General features: G+C 39.4%; 1 protein-coding gene and 1 pseudogene across 1 annotated transcript in view; both read left to right on the top strand.

Annotated features, from left to right (window-relative positions):
* The window catches only part of LOC127418587 (E3 ubiquitin-protein ligase TRIM39-like), a 32,864-nt gene extending 32,059 nt beyond the window's left edge, over nt 1–805 (top strand). The window contains exon 10 of the transcript XR_007893506.1: nt 51–805. The gene's annotated coding sequence lies outside the window, so the exon portion shown is untranslated. The remainder of the gene's footprint in view (nt 1–50) is intronic.
* Nucleotides 806–5,171: 4,366 nt separating this feature from the next.
* On the top strand, nt 5,172–21,531 carry LOC127418598 (zinc-binding protein A33-like; annotated as a pseudogene).
* The last annotated feature ends 336 nt before the right edge of the window (nt 21,532–21,867 follow it).

Genomic DNA, 21,867 nt, shown 5'->3' with positions numbered 1-21,867 from the left:
AATAAAACTACATGAACATTAGATTTGGACATTTCTCAAAAGAAAATGAGGTATGGTTGCTAGGGAGATCTGGATGGTTGCTAGTGTGTTCTGTGTACTTTAGTTTGAGCACAATATCACTGACTCTGTGCACTTGTGCCGGGAAACATGAGAACAAACTTCTCCATCAATGAAACTGTCTCCAGCTTTTCCACATCACTGAGAGAGAGAAAATGAACTTTTCACACTCTAAGAACAGTGTTTATCATATTTAAAACAGTACATGATGTACATCTGTGTTTTTTTTTTTTTTTTTTTTTTTGTATGTGACAGATTTAAAGTGCATGAAAAAAGCTCGCCTTAGATTAAAACGGTATAAATTGATCATCTTAACCAAAAACAATCTTTCTGACTCTCTGCATTTCTTATTCCTCTATATGGAACAAAACATTCTTCAACACTTGCAGCAGTGGATTCTGGAATGTGATCTTGACAGTCAACTCGCATAAAAACACACAATCAATCTATGAGTGCGTTTACATGCACAACAAAATGTTAATTAAAAATGAACTCCTTTAAATAAAGCAACAATGCAAGAAATCTGGAGAAGGGTCTGGCCGCAGACATGCACCCTGCGTCCTAAACCGCGTACTGTCATAATATGTACTGTATTTGATGAGAAATGCACTTCTCGGCCAGTAAAACAGTATGCTTTTTAGGTATGTGAGAGGCAGTATGAATAGAATTCAGGCATATTAACATCCAGGAAAGTACGCATGGTCCCGTTACCAGAATATATGACGTGACCATGAAAATAATCATATCAAAATAACATTTAAACGTCTTGGTTACCGATGTAACCTCTGTTCCCTGATGGAGGGAACGAGACATTGTGTCGATGTAGTGGCACTAGGGGTTTGCTCTTGAGAGCCCAAATCACCTTTGATTTATTCAGAAAAGGGCAATGAAAATTGGTGAGTGGAATTTGCATGCAGCTCTCCACCCTGGACATATGGGTATAAAAGGAGATGGTGTGCACCACTCATTCAGATTTGTGCTGAGGAGCTGAGAGAGAGTCCCGGCCATGTCAGCGGTCGGTTCAGCGCCGCGGCAGGAGTGACACAACGTCTCGTTCCCTCCATCAGGGAACAGGGGTTACATCAGTAACCAAGACGTTCCCTGTCTGTCACTCACTCAACATTGTCTCGATGTAGTGACAATAGGGGTTCCTATAAAAAAATGCCGCAGGCGCTGAACCGTGTCACGAGGTACGAAGGAGCGGACACGGGCAAGCTGCTGCGTGCCTCGCAGCGAGCGCTCGACCACGTTGTGACCTTCCAGCGAGTTAAGTAAGGCACCTCCCTGGTCCTGTTAAGGGTGGGAGGAGGCACTTACCCGAGGAGGCTACAGGCGGTGGCCTTTCCTGATTTTTGTATTAAGCAATTTCCCACCGAGCACCTGATAGAATAATGCTGGGAAAGTGCTCTTCCCTCTTCAAGAGGGAGAGTACTACGGAGACTGCATCCTACTGGAGGGAGGATAACATGTGGAGAATACCTCACATGGACTTACCGACCGGGAAGTTCACATTTGGAACGAAACCCCTGGGGAGGACCCTATCTATGGAGAGGGTACACAGCCACAGTGGCTGAGGCAGAGCAGAGCTGAGCTCTTCCGAGGGAGAAACAGAACAGTGGCAATACATCATACGGGATTATCAAGGGGGGAATCACCACGTATGGACCACTGAGCCAAAGTACATGGGCTCACCAGAAAAGGGGCATACCACGAGTACCAGGCCTCGCGGTGTTACTCCTCCGCCGAGTTCGTCACCGTACAGTGCTTAAGAAATCGAGAAGGCGCACAGTGTTCACCAGTTGCGGGGGAACTGTTGTGGACAAGATAGCGCACATTATCACCTCGAAAGGGGAAAGGCGCTAATGCAAGCGATACACTCATCCGGCTGCCCGACCTTACCTGTTGTTACCCCGTAACACTCAGGCCAAAACCGTTCCATGCGGAGGTTGTAGAACCTCGCAAAGGTATTGGGTGTAGGCCAACCCGCTGCTCTGCATATGTCTGTTAGAGAGGCGCCATTCGCCAGTGTCCAGGAGGATGCAACACCTCTGGTGGAGTTCCCCGAACTCCCAAGGGGCACGGCAGGTCTTGTGGTTGGTAAGCAAAAGATATGACATCCACAATCCAATGGGCCAGCCTCTGTTTGGATACAGCCTTCCCCTTCTTCTGTCCTCCAAAACAGACAAAGAGCTGCTCCGAGCGTCTAAAGCTCTGCGTGCATTCCAGATAGATGTGCAGGGCGCGAACTGGACATAGCAACGACAAGGTCGGGTCTTCCTCCTCTGAAGGGAGCGCTTGCAGGTTCACCACCTGATCCCGAAAGGGAGTGATGGGAACTTTGGGCACATAACCTGACCGGGGTCTCAAGATCACGTTAGAGAGTCCCGGCCCAAACTCCAGGCATTCGTTGGTAACAGAGTGCCTGCAGGTCCCCAACCCTCTTGATAGAGGTGAGCGCTACCAGGAGGAACGTCTTCAGCGACAGAGTGCTGAGCTCAGCCTGTTCCAGGGGCTCAAAGGGGGCTCTCTGTAAAGCCTGTAGGACCACAGAGAGATCCCAAGAGGTAAGCGGGCGTGGCCAAGGAGGATTCAATCTCCTTGCGCCCTTGAGGAACCTGATGATCAGGTCATGCTGCCGTGTGGGTCGCCCATCCAGTGTACCATGATACGCTAATATAGCAGCCATGTACACTTTCAGGGTTGAGGGAGACAGCCATCTCTCCAGCCCCTTCTGTAGGAAGGACAACACAGACCCAACCGCGCACCTCTGTGGATCTTCCCCACGGGAAGAACACCAGTTCGCAAAAAGACGCCACTTCAGAGCATACAGCCGCCTCGTGGAGGGGGCTCTGGCCTGAGTGATTGTGTCTATCACCGTTGGCGGAAGGCATGCTAGGTCTTCTGTGTCCCGTCCAGGAGGCAGACGTGGAGGTTCCAGAGGTCTGGCTGCGGGGTGCCAGAGCGTGCCCTGCCCCTGAGTGAGAAGGTCCCGCCTCAGGGGAATATGCCAGGGAGGGGCTACTGCAAGGAGCATCAGTTCTGAGAACCAAGTCTGGTTGGACTAGTAAGGCACAACCATCAGGACTTGCTCCCCATCCTCCCTGACTTTGCACAATGTCTGTGCAACGAGGTTCACAGGGGAAATGCGTACTTGCGCAGCACCCGAGGCCAACTGTGTGCCAAGGTATCCGTGCTGAGGGGAGCCTCGGATAGGGAGTACCAAAGGGGCAACGAGAGGCCTCTTGGGAGTATTACATTTAAGCCTGTGTTATTTTTGTTACTGTCTGAGTAATAGATTTGTAATAGTCTGTGAAACCTGCTCTAGAACTGATCAAGAAAGGAACAAACTTTCAAGCACAAGCAAACAACTGAATTAACCTTGACAATGAACTTTCAGAACAGAGACAGGTCAAAAGAAATGGACCATTTCTGAACAACAAACATCTACAGAGTTTTCAGACCATACGTAGTAGCTCACAAATGATTATGACGCACTAGAGCAGAGGTTGGGAATCTGTGGCTCTTTGTTAAAAATCAAGTGGCTCACCGGGTGTCACACCAAGGTTTGAAATTAACACCCGCCAAATGCAGATTTTTGCGGAGTATTTTGCTGATGTACCAGCCACTGTGGAAGGTGACCTGTAAGATGTCTCGAAGTGATATATTACAAGAAATTAAACAAAGACGCACGTTTGACAAAACGTGATTATATTTTGAAGAACAGACGAAAGAAAAGCCACCGATGCGTGTCTGATTTGATATGTGCGCGCAGTGAGCTCTGCTGTTCATGAGTGCAATGAAAGCGCTTCTCCAAGACACGCACATTCATAGAGTTCTGGGCCTCGTTTCCCAATAACTATTGATCTTAGCTGTTAAGAGCATTTTCTACGAGTGATTTTATGAACGTTTGTTGTTTTTTTTTATGTGCACCCAGGGTGTGATATAGCACCTGTATTTCATGCGCGAGTAATTTTGCTCATCTACCCACAACAGGTGGGCGACCTGTAAGACGTCTCGGAGTGACACATGACAAGGCACCATACAAGCTAGAACCGCCACCGAATGCATGTAAAGAGTTATCACTCCTTTTTTCTCTGTTTCATTCAACAAAACTGTTTGGAAGAATAATGTCGTCTATGAGAATGCTGCAAATGATCTCCGATCATCTCATGAGGTGCTGTGAGTTTTGCTTTATTTCCACGGAGCAGCACATTGTGAACGCAACTCTGCAGGTTCAGTAATATATAAAGGTATCTTTGTATTAAAGAAACAAAGACGAAAGTGATTAAATCATAAAGTAATGCAAGACAAGTTCACCTTGAACCTAAAATTTTGTTCTATTTTCTTTTCTTTAGGCAGCATAAACTGTATTACCAAAACGCAAAACAAACACATTCAATAAGAACACACATTTGGCAGCATTTTTTGGGAACACAAGGGAATTTATTAGGCTTATTTATTATGATAATTATTATAATTAATTATAATTTGTATGCTGTTAGTAATTTCACCTTTTGCTGCGTACTGATACTTGTGTGATGGCAAATGCAGCAGCTGGAGATGGTAAAAGTTTGGATTCGGGGAGATGGTTATATATATACGATTTTTTTAATCACTTCGTTATTTTAATTGCTTTTTTCGTTTCATTTAAAGTGCAATTTGAATTTAGAAATGTCTTTTTGTTTAATTTTTTCGTGTTTCAATAAATTAATTAAATTTTTAAAGCAAAATATTCACCGACCTTGGGGTTGACCATATAATCGGATATCGCATATCGCCCAGTACAACCGCCAACTGAAGCCCGAATCATTTATCATGCGCCAGGACAAGAACGGTCAGAAGTATGTAACACTGTCATTCAATGAATGCACAAAAAAGCTGCATATAAAGTGCAACACTTTAAGAAGAAGTTTAATCTGGATAAATCTGAAGTTCTCTGTGACTTCTGTGATGAAAGAAAAATTGGTTCACTGATCCAGTCACAACTCCATGTGGACACAACTTCTGCAAGACCTGCCTGAATGAATGCTGGAAAAACACTCAGAACTTCAGCTGTCCATTCTGTAAAGAAACATTCAGCAAAAGACCTGATCTGAAGATTAATGCAACACTTTAAGAAGTTTAATCTGGGTAAATCTGAAGTGTTAGTGCCAATGCACTGTTTATATAATATATATTGCCTTAAGGTACAGAATCAGATTAGGAACCACAGCAGCGCCGCAGGCTGTGCCAGGGAGGGAGCTCAGCGGTACAGTCTGGATAACACCAGTGTGACACACCGATGAAAGAGCTCTGTACGAAGATTTTTATCCCTGAGAGAATAAGCAAGCAAGCAAGCAAGGTAAAAAAACAAAAAAAATCGTGTGTACTGACAATTCCCGCAGTTGTCAGATTTGTGCACCCGAATTTAAATGGAGGATCGCCTTGGTTTTGCAGATGCCTTATCTGTATTCTTTGGATGCTTCTATGTTTTCAACATAGAATACCAAGAGCCTGCCTGTGTGACATTGGAACTCATACAACGGTAAGTACCTCTCTTTGTTTATCTACATATTACTGTTAATTCAAAGTTTATCGCACATGTATAGTTGTTAGTTTAACTGAATCACAAAAATATCCTTGTTACTGTAACTATCATTTTTATCTTCTGGAATACAGCACAATGTGGACGGACCATGTGGCCATGGTGCGGTGATTATAATAGAGTACAGTGCATCTAATGTGACCTGTCATTTCAAAACAATATTTACTCCAAAAATATGATTTTTTTAGCATCTGAGTAATTTACACAAAATAGAACTAATACATTAATAGACAGTTAATATATATGTATCCTAATATTGATTATGTATTAAATGTGTTTTCCATTATTTTTTTTCCCCATTCATTTTCTGTTGCCTAAAGATTCTTTGTGAGGATAAATCCAGAGGATGGAACAAAATGCACCGCAAAAACCGGAGTGAGTCGTAAGACAGGAGAAATGGTGAAGGGGAAGACGACAATCATCAACAACAGAGTGTCATCCTTCCTTCAGCTAACAGAATTTGAGTGGAAGAACTTGGATTAGGTGAGACCACTGATCTATAATAAAGAACTGGATTGCTCATGATGTCATAAAAGTGAAGCCACAGTGTGCCATATTGCTATGCCTAAACATTCTATTGACTTAATAGGAAATCACCTGATTTCAATGAATAAATATTACCTATCCAATCAATGTTTTTATATCTGAAGTATCCCTGTGCAGTCTTATAACGCAAATATCTTAATTATGTAAATGGTTATTTATTTGGACTCGGGAAAATGTCCTTAATAAAAATGAGAGCGAGATATGTTCATCTTCATTATGGTAAATAATATCAGATCAGCTGACGGACAAGACACCTCAACATATGAATTATAAATATCAAAATGTTTATTCTGAATACAGATTTATACATCGTAAGGTCTGTACATACAACTTAATTCACTTTGTACAGTTATTCACTGTGGTTAAGTAATTATGTGTTAGATAATACTGTTTTTATCAGTACAGTGACTTGATGTACATGATTCAACAGTGTTTTAAACATTGGTCAAATTAACATTTAATATAAAAATAACAGTTAATTCCTATGCGAACGGACATGCCAGTAAAAAGTAAATGAATTCACGCTGTCCAGCCTGCAGCCCTTTAACTGTTGATATCTTCAAGAGTTCTCCGAGAGTCTGAAGTGGATGTTGTCAAAGACATCATAAAATAAAAAGACACCATTCACAACTTATTCAGAGAAATAACACTGGCTGTTGCAGATGGACATAATTTATTTACAAACATTTGTTGCTCCAAGCAAGACCTCGATAGTATTAGAGGTGCGTTTTATAATATTTATTATATCTGAATCGATTTCTGCTAATAATCGCATATATGATCATGTTTAATATGTCATGCATAATTACATACATAAATATAGTTTGTTAGGTGAATTACCTGTGTATTACACATATCCACAGTGAAATATACTTTATAGACATGTCCTAAAAACTGTCTGACTGCTACACAGCCCACTGGGTCATTTCTGGTCAAAATAACGCCTGTCAATCAATGACGCCCTCTTGCGTTTAGGCATAAAAAGATGGCCGCTGGAACACTTCCGGTGGCTTCACTTTTCTGACTGCACATCGTTTATATTTCCCTTTCTGTCTCTCTGTCCTTGCCAAAGTGTTTTGTGCCTTCTTCCTGCCTTGTGCCGTGTGTTCCTGTCTTGCTGTGCTGCTTTCCTTTTGCCGTTATTAGTTTTGTTTTCTATTTATTCAAGTTTGCTCCAGTCGCTGTTGGTTTCATTTTTCCATTGCTGTTACACCACCGACTGTGTTGGACTGCCCTCCTGGTTTTGACCCTAGCCTGCCTCTGATTCTGTGTTTGCTCATTCGCTGGCTGTGAAGATAAGGACTGTTCTACTGTTACCGACTTCTGCCTGTCTCAATCTCCATATGCCTAAGCCCTTCTGGTTTTTCTGTGGATATTCTTCCTGTTCTCCCAAGTTTTTTGGCTGATTCATGATTGGTTTCATTCATTAACTTTTGTTCACACTCGGCACTTGGGTCCACATAGTTCACATTGCCTGACCGTTTTAAATGCAAAGTTTCCACACATTTGCAATGTTTTAAATCAAGATTTTGATATTTTGTAAAAATTGTGTCGGTCTGGATTGAATGTCAGTAGTACTTGTGTAATTATAAAAAAAAATTATAAAATCGAATTTATATTTAGTACAAATGAATGAATAATGAAATTAATAAATAGGATTACAGTAGTGTACTGTTAACCTAGGTTTTTTTTCACAGTAACGGCACTGTATTACATAATTACAGTAGCATTTAGTTACTGTAAAACTGAAACACGGTTATGGTACTGTAAATCTCAATTACAGTAACTTACTGGCAACAGTGTTTCCAGTAAGTTACTGTAAAAATCATTTGAAATGTCTAACAGTGCAATGAAGCGAAAGGACACAGAGGATTCCCTGACTACTCAAACATAAATCCCCATAGGCTTTCTTTGTTTCTTTCGCCGGCATCTTTGTGGGTTTTTTTGTGCATTCGTTGAATGACAGTGTTACATACCGTTCTCGTCCTGGCGGATGATAAATGATTCGGGCTTCAGTTGGCGGTTGCCCTCTTTAGCTCTGCGTCCCATATGTAGCTGTACATCAATCCAGACTTTGTTGACAAGACCCTCAGGTGTATTTGGATTCAGTGCTGCAGACTGCTTGATTTTCTGAAAATATGCCTCCGTTAACACAGGATGGTGGGATGTTTTGTCACGTCCTTCTCAGCAAAGATTTCTCACTACTCCAACGAAAACATTGTTGCTAGTGATAAACTCGGGATCTTTCAACAGACACCAGCATCGGCTGATCGGTGGATCATTTGTGTACCGGATAAGCCCCGGACATAACCCGACATAACTGCTGAAAACGTAGGGTTCACCTTTCCCGTTTTTCACGGGGGCATAAAACTGACGGAGAGCCTGGTTTAGGTCAATTTTGGTTATTGTTTTAAAATCAATAGCTTTATCTTTCTCAGCACACCAATTCTGAAAACAGCAAACAGACCACATAGTATGTTTAACGGCCCTAGCTTTATTTCTTGACTTTTCCAGCTCTTCAACTTCTCTCTCATTAATTTCAGAGTGGTGTCTTTGTTTTTTATCTTCTTTCTCTGTCCTGTCCATCTCTTTCCACCACTCATCCACGCTTAGACCACCCATTAAATCAAAATTTATTTCATTTTGAAACAATTTCTTTGGCGCAGTAATACTGAATTGTTTCACAGAATCACAAACGGCAGTTGCGCGGTAATACTGATGTAATGCGGTCTCAGGTGTATGTTTGTTGAGTAATATACAACGGCTTCGAACGCGGCTCAACCAATCAGAATCAAGGACCGGAACTTTCCATTTTATAACAACTATTTAAGTGTTACTTGGAGTAAAAAGGAATTTCAGGCTCAAGTTGTGCAGTTGTTGTCTGTCATAACAGCTCAGAATAATTAATGATATCAACCTAACTAATCTGTGACCATCACTTCATGTCATCTACACACTAGTGATGGGTCGTTAATGAACGATTCGTTCATTTTAAATGAATCTTTTATATGACTCAAAAGAACGAGTAGTCTATGAGAGTGATTCGTTCATTTGACACGTGACAGCCGCATAGACTCTGTACAGGAAACAGAAATATTAGTTCATACTCCAAACCTTCCTTAAATACCAGCGGTTAGTTTGATTGTATTTTTGCCTTTACAGTTTCATGAAGCGTTTCTGGTCTTAAAATTTAGCTTCTTTATTACTTGAAATGTATAACTTTGTGAATATTTCTGTCATGATGGTTCTTTTTCATAACATTGAATCTAGTAATAAAGTGTTAATTGAAGCTTTAAACTTTCTGAATGATGGGGAAAATAACATTTATAAAGTGAGATGCCTTAAATTCAAGCCCAATCCCAAACTTCACAAATTTTATCTTTTCTTCATAAAATATCATAGACTATAAAAGCTATTAGAAAACCCCATATTACTGACTTGACTACTGAACTGATTTTGAATGAACTGTCACTTATTTTCTCTCATGATGTATCCTTTGAATTTACTCATAGTCATTTAAGACGATTTTACTTAAATTTCACAAATATAAGGCACAAGAGTTAAAGGAATAGTTCACCCAAAAATGAAAATTTGCTGATAATTTACCCACCCTCAGACCATCCAAGATGTATCTGAGTTTCTTTCTTCATCAAAACAGAATTTAAGACTTTTAGGATTTAATTTCAGGCCTCCTCCTTTAAACAATGCAAGTCAATGTAAACCATTTTTTGATGGTCCAAAATGCATATTTAGGGTGCATCAAAATAATCCACACGACTCCAGTCGACAAATAAAGTTCTTCTGAACGCAAACGATTGATTATTTTGAGAAACAAAACAATACTTATATACTTTTTTTTTAACTACAAATGTTCGCTTCTGTATATCTCTGTGACGTGCGCTCATGAGAGGGATGACGTAAGCCCGTTGGTAAGGTCACGCGTCACGTGGAGGAGGAGTCAGGAAGTGCGTCATTGTTTACAAGAGAAACTTGTGCCGTTCACAAACCAAAACAATTTCAAAACAATATATATATATATATATATATATATATATATATATATATATATATATATATATATATATATATATATATATATCTAATGTATTTAATGGAGCTAGTTATAGACTCAGTATGTAAAAATTTAGACATATATAAATTAGGTATATAAAATTATTAACTGTTTATAGATGTATATTTACTGATATTAACAACAGTTACATCTGCATCGCAACTCAAAATTAATGTTTACTGTCAAATGTGCATTTCATATCGACAAAATATGCAATATTATTAGTAACTGCACGTATATATAAAATAATGGTTTCATGTTGATGATGTGTAAACCAGCTTAATTTATTAACAAAACTGTAAAATTAGTTCCATGTTCAGAGAATGAAGTAGGGGGGAGTTCATCCAAAACAGGTTGAGAAACGCTGCTCTATATGGATCAACAGTGGATTCTGGAATGTGATCTTGACTGTCAACTCTTTACTGACCACAGCGTCAACCTAGAGACCGAAAGAGGAAAAACACACAGTCACACAATCAATCAATTATTACTGTGAACTTCATGAGTCAGACAAACATGAACATTTGATCCAGAGTCTGGACACTGATGTTTTTTGAGTTACACACTTAAAACACACCTGTGTGAAATCAGTTTTATATGATCACACTTAATACAGACACACACAACACAGCCAATAGGAATGAGTTTATACCTGTTACATATTCATGAGAAGACAGGGGCGGAGCTATGACATCACCTTCACAAAGTAAAAGTGAAACTGTTTTTAAAACAGGAAGTCTTTCAACTTTTTTTCTCTTCAAACGGCAGAATATTTATTCAGACATTGTAAAACTTTAGTGATCACAGCTGATACTCACTCACAGGTAAGTGATAATAGAAATATAAGAGAAATTTCCCTGAACAGGTTTCTAATGTTAGTGGTCTGATTCAGAGGAGTTTGTGTCACACTGGAATAAAACTGCACAAAACCAGATTTAAACACGAGTTAAATACTCGAACTAGTTTACTGAATTAGTATCAGAATATAATTTAATCTGTTATAAATCAGAGTTTGATGTGTGCTGTCATGTTGTCAAATAACTTGAAGATGTCAGAAATAGGAAGTATTTGAACTGCAGACAGAATGAACAAAGTCCAGTGAAAATGTTTCATCTTTTTTGCTTGATTTAGTCTTTCATATATAGAAAGAGTCTTTCATGATGATGTTAAAGTGTTGTTGTAAAGATCTGTTTCTATGTTCTGCACTGTGACTCCTGGAGATTTTGTATTTCAGTTCTTCTAGCACACAGGAGAGAGATGATGACAATAAACAGCAGTGCAATAGTTCAAATACTTTCAATTACTTTTATGAAGAGACTTAGTGGAATATTTCACACACAAAGATTAAATTATTCTGTTTTATTCTCACTATCAGTGATTGAACAACAAATATATTCACTTTAATATGAATTTTCATGATCTGAACATGAATGTCAGTTGTTGAATTGAATAGTATTTGTTCTGTCAATAATAATAATTGTGTTTGTGAAGTGCTGCATTGTCTGTACTGTAAGAGGTGCTGTAGACTAGAGGTTCTGTACATGATCAGAATGATATACTAGCATACTAACTGAATACTGCACACTAAATACTGAAATCAGTTTTAAACTTCAACATTTAGTACTTTTGATTTCAGACACTTTTTTAACAATTGAACTTTTGACTAGCAGAAGGTTTACATCCATGTAAGTCAGTGATGTAGAAAAATAATAAATGAGTGAATTAATGAAGCAAATAACATAAACAACAATGATAAAGTCATGTGAAAAACCTAAACATTACATCAAATTATACCTATATACAATAATACTTTCAATAACTCAGACGGCATTCCGGGCCGCGTCATCAGAGCGTGTGCGAACCAGCTGGCTGGTGTTTTTACAGACATTTTCAACCTTTCCCTCTCTTTGTCTGTAGTCCCCACATGCTTTAAAACATCCACCATTGTGCCTGTTCCAAAGCAATCAAAAATAACATGCTTAAATGACTGGCGTCCTGTTGCTCTGACCCCCATCATCAGCAAATGCTTTGAGAGACTAATCAGAGATTACATCTGCTCTGTGCTGCCTCTCTCTCTTGACCCGTTGCATTTTGCTTACTGCAACAACCGCTCCACTGATGATGCCATTGCATCTACACTACACACTGCTCTCTCCCGCCTGGAAAAAAAGAACACTTATGTGAGAGTGCTGTTTGTAGACTACAGCTCAGCATTCAATACCATAGTGCCCTCCAAGTTAGATGAGAAACTCCAGGCTCTGGGCTTAAACAGCTCGCTGTGCAGCTGGATCCTGGACTTCCTGTCAAGCAGATACTAGGTGGTTAGAATAGGCAGCAACATCTCCTCATCACTGACCATCAACACTGGAGCCCCACAGGGCTGTGTTCTCAGCCCACTCTTGTATTCCTTGTACACACATGGCTGTGTGGCAACACATAGCTCCAATGCCATCATTAAGTTTGCTGATGACACGACGGTGGTAGGTCTGATCACTGACAATGATGAAACAGCCTACAGAGAGGAGGTGCACACTCTGACACACTGGTGTCAGGAGCACAACCTCTCCCTCAACATCAGTAAGACAAAGGAGCTTGTGGTGGACTTCAGAAGAAAAGAGAACACAGTCCCATCACCATCAATGGAGCACGATTGGAGAGAGTCAGCAGCTTCAAGTTCCTGGGTTTCCACATCACTGAGGAACTCACATGGTCCATCCACACTGAAGTCGTTGTGAAGAAGGCTCATCAGCGCCTCTTCTTCCTGAGACATCTGAGGAAGTTTGGAATGAACTGCCACATCCTCACACGGTTCTACACCTGCACTGTAGAGAGCATCCTGACTGGCTGCATCTCCGCCTGGTATGGCAATAGCACCGCCCACAACCGCAAAGCACTGCAAAGGGTGGTGTGAACTGCCAGACACATCATCGGAGGTGAGCTTCCCTCCCTCCAGGACATATATACAAGGCGGTGTGTGAAAAAAGCTCGGAGGATCATCAGAGACTCCAGCCACCCGAGCCATGGGCTGTTCTCACTGCTACCATCAGGCAGGCAGTATCTCAGCATCAGGACCCGCACCAGCCGACTCCATGACAGCTTCTTCCCACAAGCAATCAGACTTCTGAACTCTTGATCTCCCACAATCAAAATACATCAGCACTGCACTTTATTACCCTTACTCTTATATCTCACACCGGACTGTCATAAATTATATTATTATTATATTATATTCTCTCTTAACAACTTACTATCAACCGACAGCCTGAATGTCAATACAGTACAATACAACCTACTGTACATTCTATATATACTACTATATATACTTTTTTATATATTTTTATTTTTTATTTTTATCTATATAGTGCGCATTGTATACTGTACAGTGTATGTTATTATTTGTATATTGTTGAGTGTAATTATGTGTATATCAGATGTTTAAATTGTGCTGTGTTAATTTGATGTTATTGTAAATTGGTATATGTCTCATCACTGTCACGACTGCTATGTTGATCGGAACTGCACCCAAGAATTTCACACACCATTGCACTTGTGTATATGGCTGTGTGACAATAAAGTGATCTGATTTGATTTTGATTTTGATTTGTATTTTTCAGACATGTCGTCCTCCAGTAGTACACTAAATGAGGAGCTTCAGTGTTCAATCTGTCTGGATGTGTTCACTGATCCAGTCAGCACTCCATGTGGACACAACTTCTGCAAGACCTGCCTGAATGAATGCTGGAAAAACACTCAGAAATGCAGCTGTCCATTCTGTAAAGAAACATTCAGCAAAAGACCTGATCTGAAGATTAATACAACACTCAGAGAGGTTGTGCAACACTTTAAGAAGAAGTTTAATCTGGGTAAATCTGAAGTTCTCTGTGACTTCTGTGATGAAAGAAAGCAGAAAGCCGTGAAGTCTTGTCTGATGTGTCAAAGCTCTTACTGTGAAACTCACCTGGAGCCTCATCGGAGAGTTCTGGGTCTAAAGAAACATAAACTGATGGACACTGTGGAGAATCTGGAGGATTATATATGTCAGAAACACGAGAGACCTCTGGATCTGTTCTGCAGAGATGATCAGACGTGTGTGTGTTTGTTTTGCACTGAAGGAGACCACAGGACTCACAACACTGTTCCTATAGAGGACGAGAGTGCAGAGAAGAAGGCAAGAGTTACTAATATTCAATCAATACTTATTTTGAAGATGGAAAAGCTATGTTGAGTGATGAAATGTGTGTGTTGTTCTCTGTCTGTAGAATCAGCTGGTAAAGACACAGACAGATGTGCAGCAGATGATCCAGAACAGAATGAAGAAGATTCAAGACATCCAACACTCTGTCGAGATGAGAAAGGTGAGTCAAATTCAGTTTCAATCTTCTTTATAAAAAAGGTGCTGAATCAAATACATTTAAACTGTGACTTGATCTCACCAGAGAAACACAGCAGAAGAGAAATCACACAGTGTTGAGGTGTTCACGGCTCTGATTCGCTCCATTGAGAGATGTCAGACTGAAGTTGTTGAGATGTTGGAGGAGAAGCAGAAAGCAGCAGAGAAATAGGCTGAAGATCTCATTAAAGAGCTGGAGCAGGAGATCACTGAGCTAAAGAGGAGAAACTCTGAGCTGGAGCAGATCTCACATACTGAAGATCATCTTCATCTCCTACAGGTCAGTGTCCATCTCTCTCATCAATGAGAATGATTAGAAAACACTCCTCATGCTGATGGATTTCTCCTCTCTCCTGCTGTAGATTGACCTGTCCCTGTACAGCCCTAAAAACAGTAAGAACTGGACTGAGATCAGTATTAACACTCATGTGAGTGTGGACACTCTGAAAGGAGCTCTGACTCAACTCAAAGACACTCTACATGAGACTCTAGATCAAAAACTCGGTCAAACTGGTAAGTGTATAGTAGGCCTTTCACAATTATTAAATAACCGTCTGATCACAGTTATTTGAGACAACTGCGATTATTGGGCATTCAAATTCCAATCACATTTTAATGCCCAAATAAGGGAATTTTAAATGAATATACTGTATAAATGCCATGAATGGCACATTTGTGTGTCATTCAGTTGAACTCTGAGTCCAAGCTTCTCTGAGCCGCACAGCGGACATAAACCAGCTTCTGTCCTGAAGAGCGCGTGAAGCGATCTGATACACGCACTGTCAGCAGAGGCTTGCAAAAATATAAATGAACAAGTATAAACTTTGATAGTGAACACAAAGCGCACTTTCACGTGTAATGGCAAATGTTCCTGGTTCACACACTGGAGGAGACGCACACTTACTCTATTTCTGCGTAGTGATAAAATGAAACTAAATCTCAAAGGTTTTACTTCATGACAAATAAGGGCTGCTGGTTTAATCAGAGCATTAAAATAACGTGTGAAGTCTCAAGTCTCAGTTATTTATAAAGGACTTTCAAACTACACTGTAGCTCCAAAGTGCTGTACGTTGAAAATAAAATATAAAAACAACTATAAACACATCACACAATAACCAAAACAGTAGGAAATAAAAACTAGCATAAAAAGACAACACCCAGAGTCCATCAAGTATTAAAAGCCAAGGAAAACCAAAACGTTTTTAAACCTCGGACTAGCAACTGAAAAAGCCCAATCCCCTTTGAGCTTTAAGCGTGATCTGGAACAGTCAGTAGTAACTGATTGGCCGATCTTAATGATCTACATGAATAACACAAATGTATAAGATCAGTGAGGTAACAAGGGGCCATACCATAAACCACTTTAAAAACAAATAACAGGACCTTGTATTGAGTTCTATACTGTACCAGTAACCAATGTAGTGAAGCCAGTACCGGTGAAATGTGGTCCCTCCTCTTAGTATTTGTGAGCAGCCTATCAGCTGCATTTTAGACTAGCTGCAACTGTGACATAGATGAATGACTAGTCCCCAAGTAAGGGGCATTGCAGTAGTCGAGGCTGGAAGAAATAAAAGCATGTATAACTTTCTCCAGATCGCTGAATGATCAAATCGATTTCATTTTGGCAATGGCTCTTAGTTGATAAAAACAGCTTTTCACAACAGCCTTATTCTGTTTGTCAAATTTTAGTGCTGAATCAAAAACACCCAGATTTTTCACTTGGCTTTTTATGGGGTTTTTCCACTGCATAGTACAGCTCAACTCGACTCGACTCTGCTCACTTTTTGGGGGTTTTCCACTGTGGATAGTGCCTGGTACCTGATACTTTTTTTAGTACCACCTCGGTCGAGGTTCCAAGCGAGCTGAGCCGATATTAAATGTGACGTCAAAACCCTGCAGATCACTGATTGGTCAGAGAGAATCGTCACTACCAGCATCAATGGATTTGCGACACGGGACATCAACCCGCTAGTTTTAAAATTAGCAACAGTGACAGCAATATCATTTGTTCACGCGACTTTTGAATTGTAAAAAGAAATGGCAGTGCGCAAAACCACGCCATGGTCAATTAACGAGGTGCAGTCGTTCCTCTCGTTAGCGACGAATGAAACGATGTGAAACGATAAAGTCTTTCAGGAAGTGTCTCAGCTGTTGGCCGCACACGGCTACCACCGGACCTACCAACAGTGTAGGGAAAAGTTTAAAAAACTTAAAAGTGACTACAGAACCATCAAGTACCACAACAGCCGGAGTGGTTCAAACAGAAGAAAGTGGAAGTGGTTCGACCAAATGGACGCTATCTTAGACCAGCGAACAATGGGAGGGAGAGTGCCCTGGACTCGCTGTTGTTGGAGTCCACGATGGAGGATGGTACGTTTTGTTACGTTGACTCTATATTCTGCTTGAAAGCTTCACTTTATTTAGTTGACCAGCTACTGGAAAGCTTGCTTCTACAACCAGGCCAATTTAAGAGTTACACTTGTGTAAAATTACCATGCAACAACTGCTTTAAGCAGCAAAATGAGCTAGTAGCTAATAGCTAGTGGTCGTGTTATTGTTTATGGTCAGTAATGTTTGTGTCGTGTTTAAGATGATGTCATGGCAGTAGAGGCGGCGCAACTATGACGATCAGCCTATAATCCCACCCACGTTGAGGTGGCACTAAACTGCAGTGGAAAAGCAAGCTCAGAAAAGTAAAGCGAGCAGAGTCGAGTCGAGTCGAACCGTAACGTGCAGTGGAAAATTGCCATTAGATTAGTGACCCATGGCCCTAAGCCACTGGTAATATCTGCACCACATACATCAGATCCAAAGATAATGATCTCCGTTTTCTTCTCATTTAACTGGAGAAGATTTTGACCCAACCAACTTTTAACCACTTCTAAACATAACAACAACAAATTAAAAGAACTATTCACTTCAGGCTGCAGGGGGAGATAGATTTGAGTGTCATCTGCATAGAAGTGGTAAGATATACCATATTTCTTAAACATCATACCAAGGAGTAGCATATACAAAGAAAACAAAATGGGATCTGCCTTCAAGGTTAGATATAAACCATCTTAAAACTGTACATTGTAACCCCACAGCATGCCTTAGATGACTAATAAGAATTTGATAATCAATAGTGTCAAATGCCGCACTGAGGTCCAATAAAATTAAAGCAGCATGATTACCTGAGTCAACAATTAGTAACAAATTATTTGCTACCCTTAACAGAGCTGACTCAGTACTGTGACCAGCCCTAAATCCAGATTGAAACTTGTCTAAGACATTGTTCTGAGTTAAAAATCACTTCAGCTGAGATAAAACTACTTTCTCCAAAATCTTGGAAAGACTTGGCAGCTTGGAGATCAGCCGATAATTCTTCAGATCCAAAGGATCTAAACTTGGCTTCTTCAAAAGAGGCTGAACAATTGCTTGCTTAAAGCAAAGTGGAATCACACGTCAACAAGACTACTATTGATGATAGACATGATGCTAGAGCTAATGATATCAACCATCTCCTTGAGAAGGCGCACAGGAACAACATCACAGGGGCAAGTAGAAGACTTCAGATGAGAAATAATCTCTTTTACTTCTGAGAGAGACACAAGGTGAAACTGGTCAAAAATCTCATCACTAACAGTCACTATCACCGGATCAGTGTCGTAAACTGGAGGAAAACTCAGCCTTTATTTTAATTTCCTTTATTTTATCAACAAAACGTTTCAAAAACAGTTCACAATTATCCACAGAGGGGTTTAAATCAACTCTCTCTGGGTTCAGTAATCTGTTAATGGTGTTGAACAACACTCTGGGAGAGTTAGAGAGTAAAGAAATAACATTAGAAAAATTATTTGTTCTTGCATCCTTCACAACCTTTTAATATTTCAACAAACTCTCCATCGTAATTTGATGTGAAACATGTAATTTATCTTTTTCCACCTCCGATCAGCCTTTCTACACTCCTGTCTGACAGCACGAGTAGCATTATCTAACCATGGTTGACCTCGAACTATGATGTTTCTATCCGGAGCAATAACATCCAAAATATTTGAACACTCAGAGTTAAACACAGTAACCAGCTCATCAGGACCTGCCTTAAAAGAGGGAGACTCAATAAATGACGTAAAGGAACTAAAGTTGTCCAAAGAGAGATACATTTTAAGTAATTAGGAATATTTTGATATTTAAACATTATTTTTCGTGTCATTCATAAGTTTTTAAAGACTTAAAATGAAATCATAATTTATTCATATTTAATTATTTGATTTTTATATTTGAAGTTAAATATGGAAAAATTACTTCTTAAGGTGTATGAAGCACACATGCAGATAAAAATCACACCTTAAAAATATGACAATTTATATGACAATTAATCATAAAAGCCCTTAACGAGACAATTAATCTTCATAATCACAATTATTTCTTTGACAGTTAATCATCAGCCAAATATCATAATCGTGACAGCTCTAGTGTATAGCAAACATAATGTACAGATTTACTCATGTCAGTAACTGTCTTGAGACGAGTTAAAATGACTTTCTGTGTTAATCAACAGCATGTCCATAGAGTTTCATAAGCATTTATCCTGTAATATTCCTATAAACATTTGATGATGTTTTCTTGTGATTTGTGTTGACAGTGTTGAGGAGGATGCAGCAGTATGCAGGTACAGTGTGTGATCTTCACTGTTCTCTCATATACACTTACAATACTTTACATTTATATACTGACAGCTGACTTACTGCACTACAGTTTCATTATACTCTGGATTAAATATTACATCAATCAAAATGTTTGTATTCTGAAGTGATTGATATTCTCTGATCTCTCTCAGTGGATGTGACTCTGGATCCTGATACAGCTCATCCTAATCTTATCCTGTCTGATGATGGAAAACAAGTGACATGTGGAGACATTAGACAAAAACTCCCAGATAAACCAGAGAGATTTGATAGATGTGCCTGTGTCATGGGAAAGAAGGGATTCAGTTCAGGTAGATTTTATTTTGAGGTGCAGGTGAAGGGAAAGACTGAGTGGGATTTAGGAGTGGTCAGAGAATCCATTAACAGGAAGGGAGAGATCACAGCGACTCCAGTGAATGGATTCTGGACTGTAGTTTTGAGGAATGAGAATGAATATAAAGCCTGTGCTGGTCCTCTTGTCTCTCTGTGTGTGAGAGTGAAGCCACAGAAGGTTGGTGTGTTTGTGGATTATGAGGAGGGTCTGGTCTCCTTTTATGATGTGGAGTCCAGCTCTCATATCTACTCTTTCACTGGTCAGTCTTTCACTCAAACACTCTTTCCATTTTTTAGCCCAAGTCTTAATGATAAAGGTAAAAACTCAACTCCACTGATCATCACACCTGTCAGTTACAATTAATGAATTTACACCCCATAAATATAAAAAACTACATGAACATCAAATTTGTACAGTTCTTAAAAGAAAATTTGAGGTGTGGTTGCTAGGGAGATCTGGATGGTTGCTAGTGTGTTCTGTGTACTTTAGTTTGAGCACAATATCATTGACTCTGTGCACTTGAGCCGGGAAATATGAGAACAAACTTCTCCATCAATGAAACTGTCTCCAGCTTTTCCACATCACTGAGAGAGAGAAAATAATCTTTTCACACTCTAAGAACAGTGTTTATCATATTTAAAACAGCACATGATGTACATTTATGGTTTTTTTGTGACAGATTTAAAGTGCATGAAAACAGCTCACCTCAGATTAAAACAGTATAAAAATAAAATTGATCATCTTAACCAAAAACAATCTTTCTGACTCTGCATTTCATATTCCTCTATATGGAACAAAACATTCTTCAACACTTGCAGCAGTGGATTCTGAAATGTGATCTTGACAGTTAACTCAAATAAAAACACACAATCAATCAATGAATGTTCTGACCCTGGACCTATTTGTTTGTTCTTATATTTTTGTCCTTTTGTTTAATTACATCCATGGATGTATGACATTTTATTGCAGTTGTGGCGTTCTGCTTCCCTTGTGTGTGTTTCTGTTTTGTCGCCTCTTTTTCTCTCTCTTTGCAGGCTGACCAACATCAGGTGTCTTCAGTTATGACTGCCAATCAGTCCTCTGTTGGGATTGGTTGGTGTGGAAAAGAGCTTCAGGATAAAATCCCAGCAGAACCTCTCTGCATTGGCTTTCTCCTCTCCTGTGTCAGACATGTTGTATTGCTGTAGTTGTTCGATTGTTGGTTTTAGTAGGTAACTTTTGCTACAACCAATTTGACTGTGGGTGTTTCCAGTCTTTCATTTTTGTTGAACACAATCTTTTTTTTAATTATTATTATTTAAGGACTGTTGTAAATATTGTAAATGGTAGCATTAAAATTAGTAGTAGGTAGGGAGGTGGATGTCATTTTGTTTAATCTTGTCTTTTCTCCTGTTTTGAGTTCGAGTGGATTTATGTTGTTTATTTGCATTTTCTTTTGTAGGTAAGTTTAGTTTTGACTCTCCTTTAGCAACTGGTGAAATTTTTATTTTGGTCTTTGAAACTTCCATTTTCTGTTTTGGATTAAATAAATGTTTTGTTTCACCTTTAAACTTGACTGATTGTTGAGTGCTGAGATGGGAGAAAGGAAATCCCATACCTTCTTGGTACTCCTCCCCAACCCTAGACTGGGGCAGGATGTAACAACATGCACAACAAAACCTTAATTAAAAATGAGCTCGTTTGCATAAAAAAAAAAAAAAACAACAACAATGCAATATATACATAAAATATTCAGTTTTTCTTCATGTACAACAGCATGCACACATTGAATAATCTAACAAAATGCAAAAAAGATATTTAAGTGCAAAGCAATATCTTGGTAAGTCAGTGTAAAGTTGTAAAAAAATAAAAATAAAATGAGCCTGACCTTTGATTCAGAGTCTGGACACTGCTGTTTTTGAAGTAAAATCATCTTGGCAATCTTTTTCAGAATATGATTACACTATGTAACACAATTTTTGTTCCTGGGTAGTAAGTGTCATTTCCTAATTGCTTATGCCTCAAAAGTATAGAAAATGGCTATTATTCCCCACAAACTTTGCTTTTGTGACCAGAACAGTGATATCTTGAAATGTACCTATTTTCAATGAGAAAATGGGCGAATTTGTCTTTTCGTTCACATAAAGTCAGAAAAAAACAACATATGAATCCAAATTAACATGTATTTATATTAAAGTAATACAAAAATGACTACAAAAGATTTAGAAGTGAGTA

This window comes from Myxocyprinus asiaticus, chromosome 28 (genome assembly GCF_019703515.2).
Source record: "Myxocyprinus asiaticus isolate MX2 ecotype Aquarium Trade chromosome 28, UBuf_Myxa_2, whole genome shotgun sequence".
In the NCBI taxonomy this organism is placed as follows: Eukaryota; Metazoa; Chordata; class Actinopteri; order Cypriniformes; family Catostomidae; genus Myxocyprinus; species Myxocyprinus asiaticus.
Note: the sequence above shows the minus strand (reverse complement) of the source record. Positions and strands in the feature narration are given on the sequence as shown.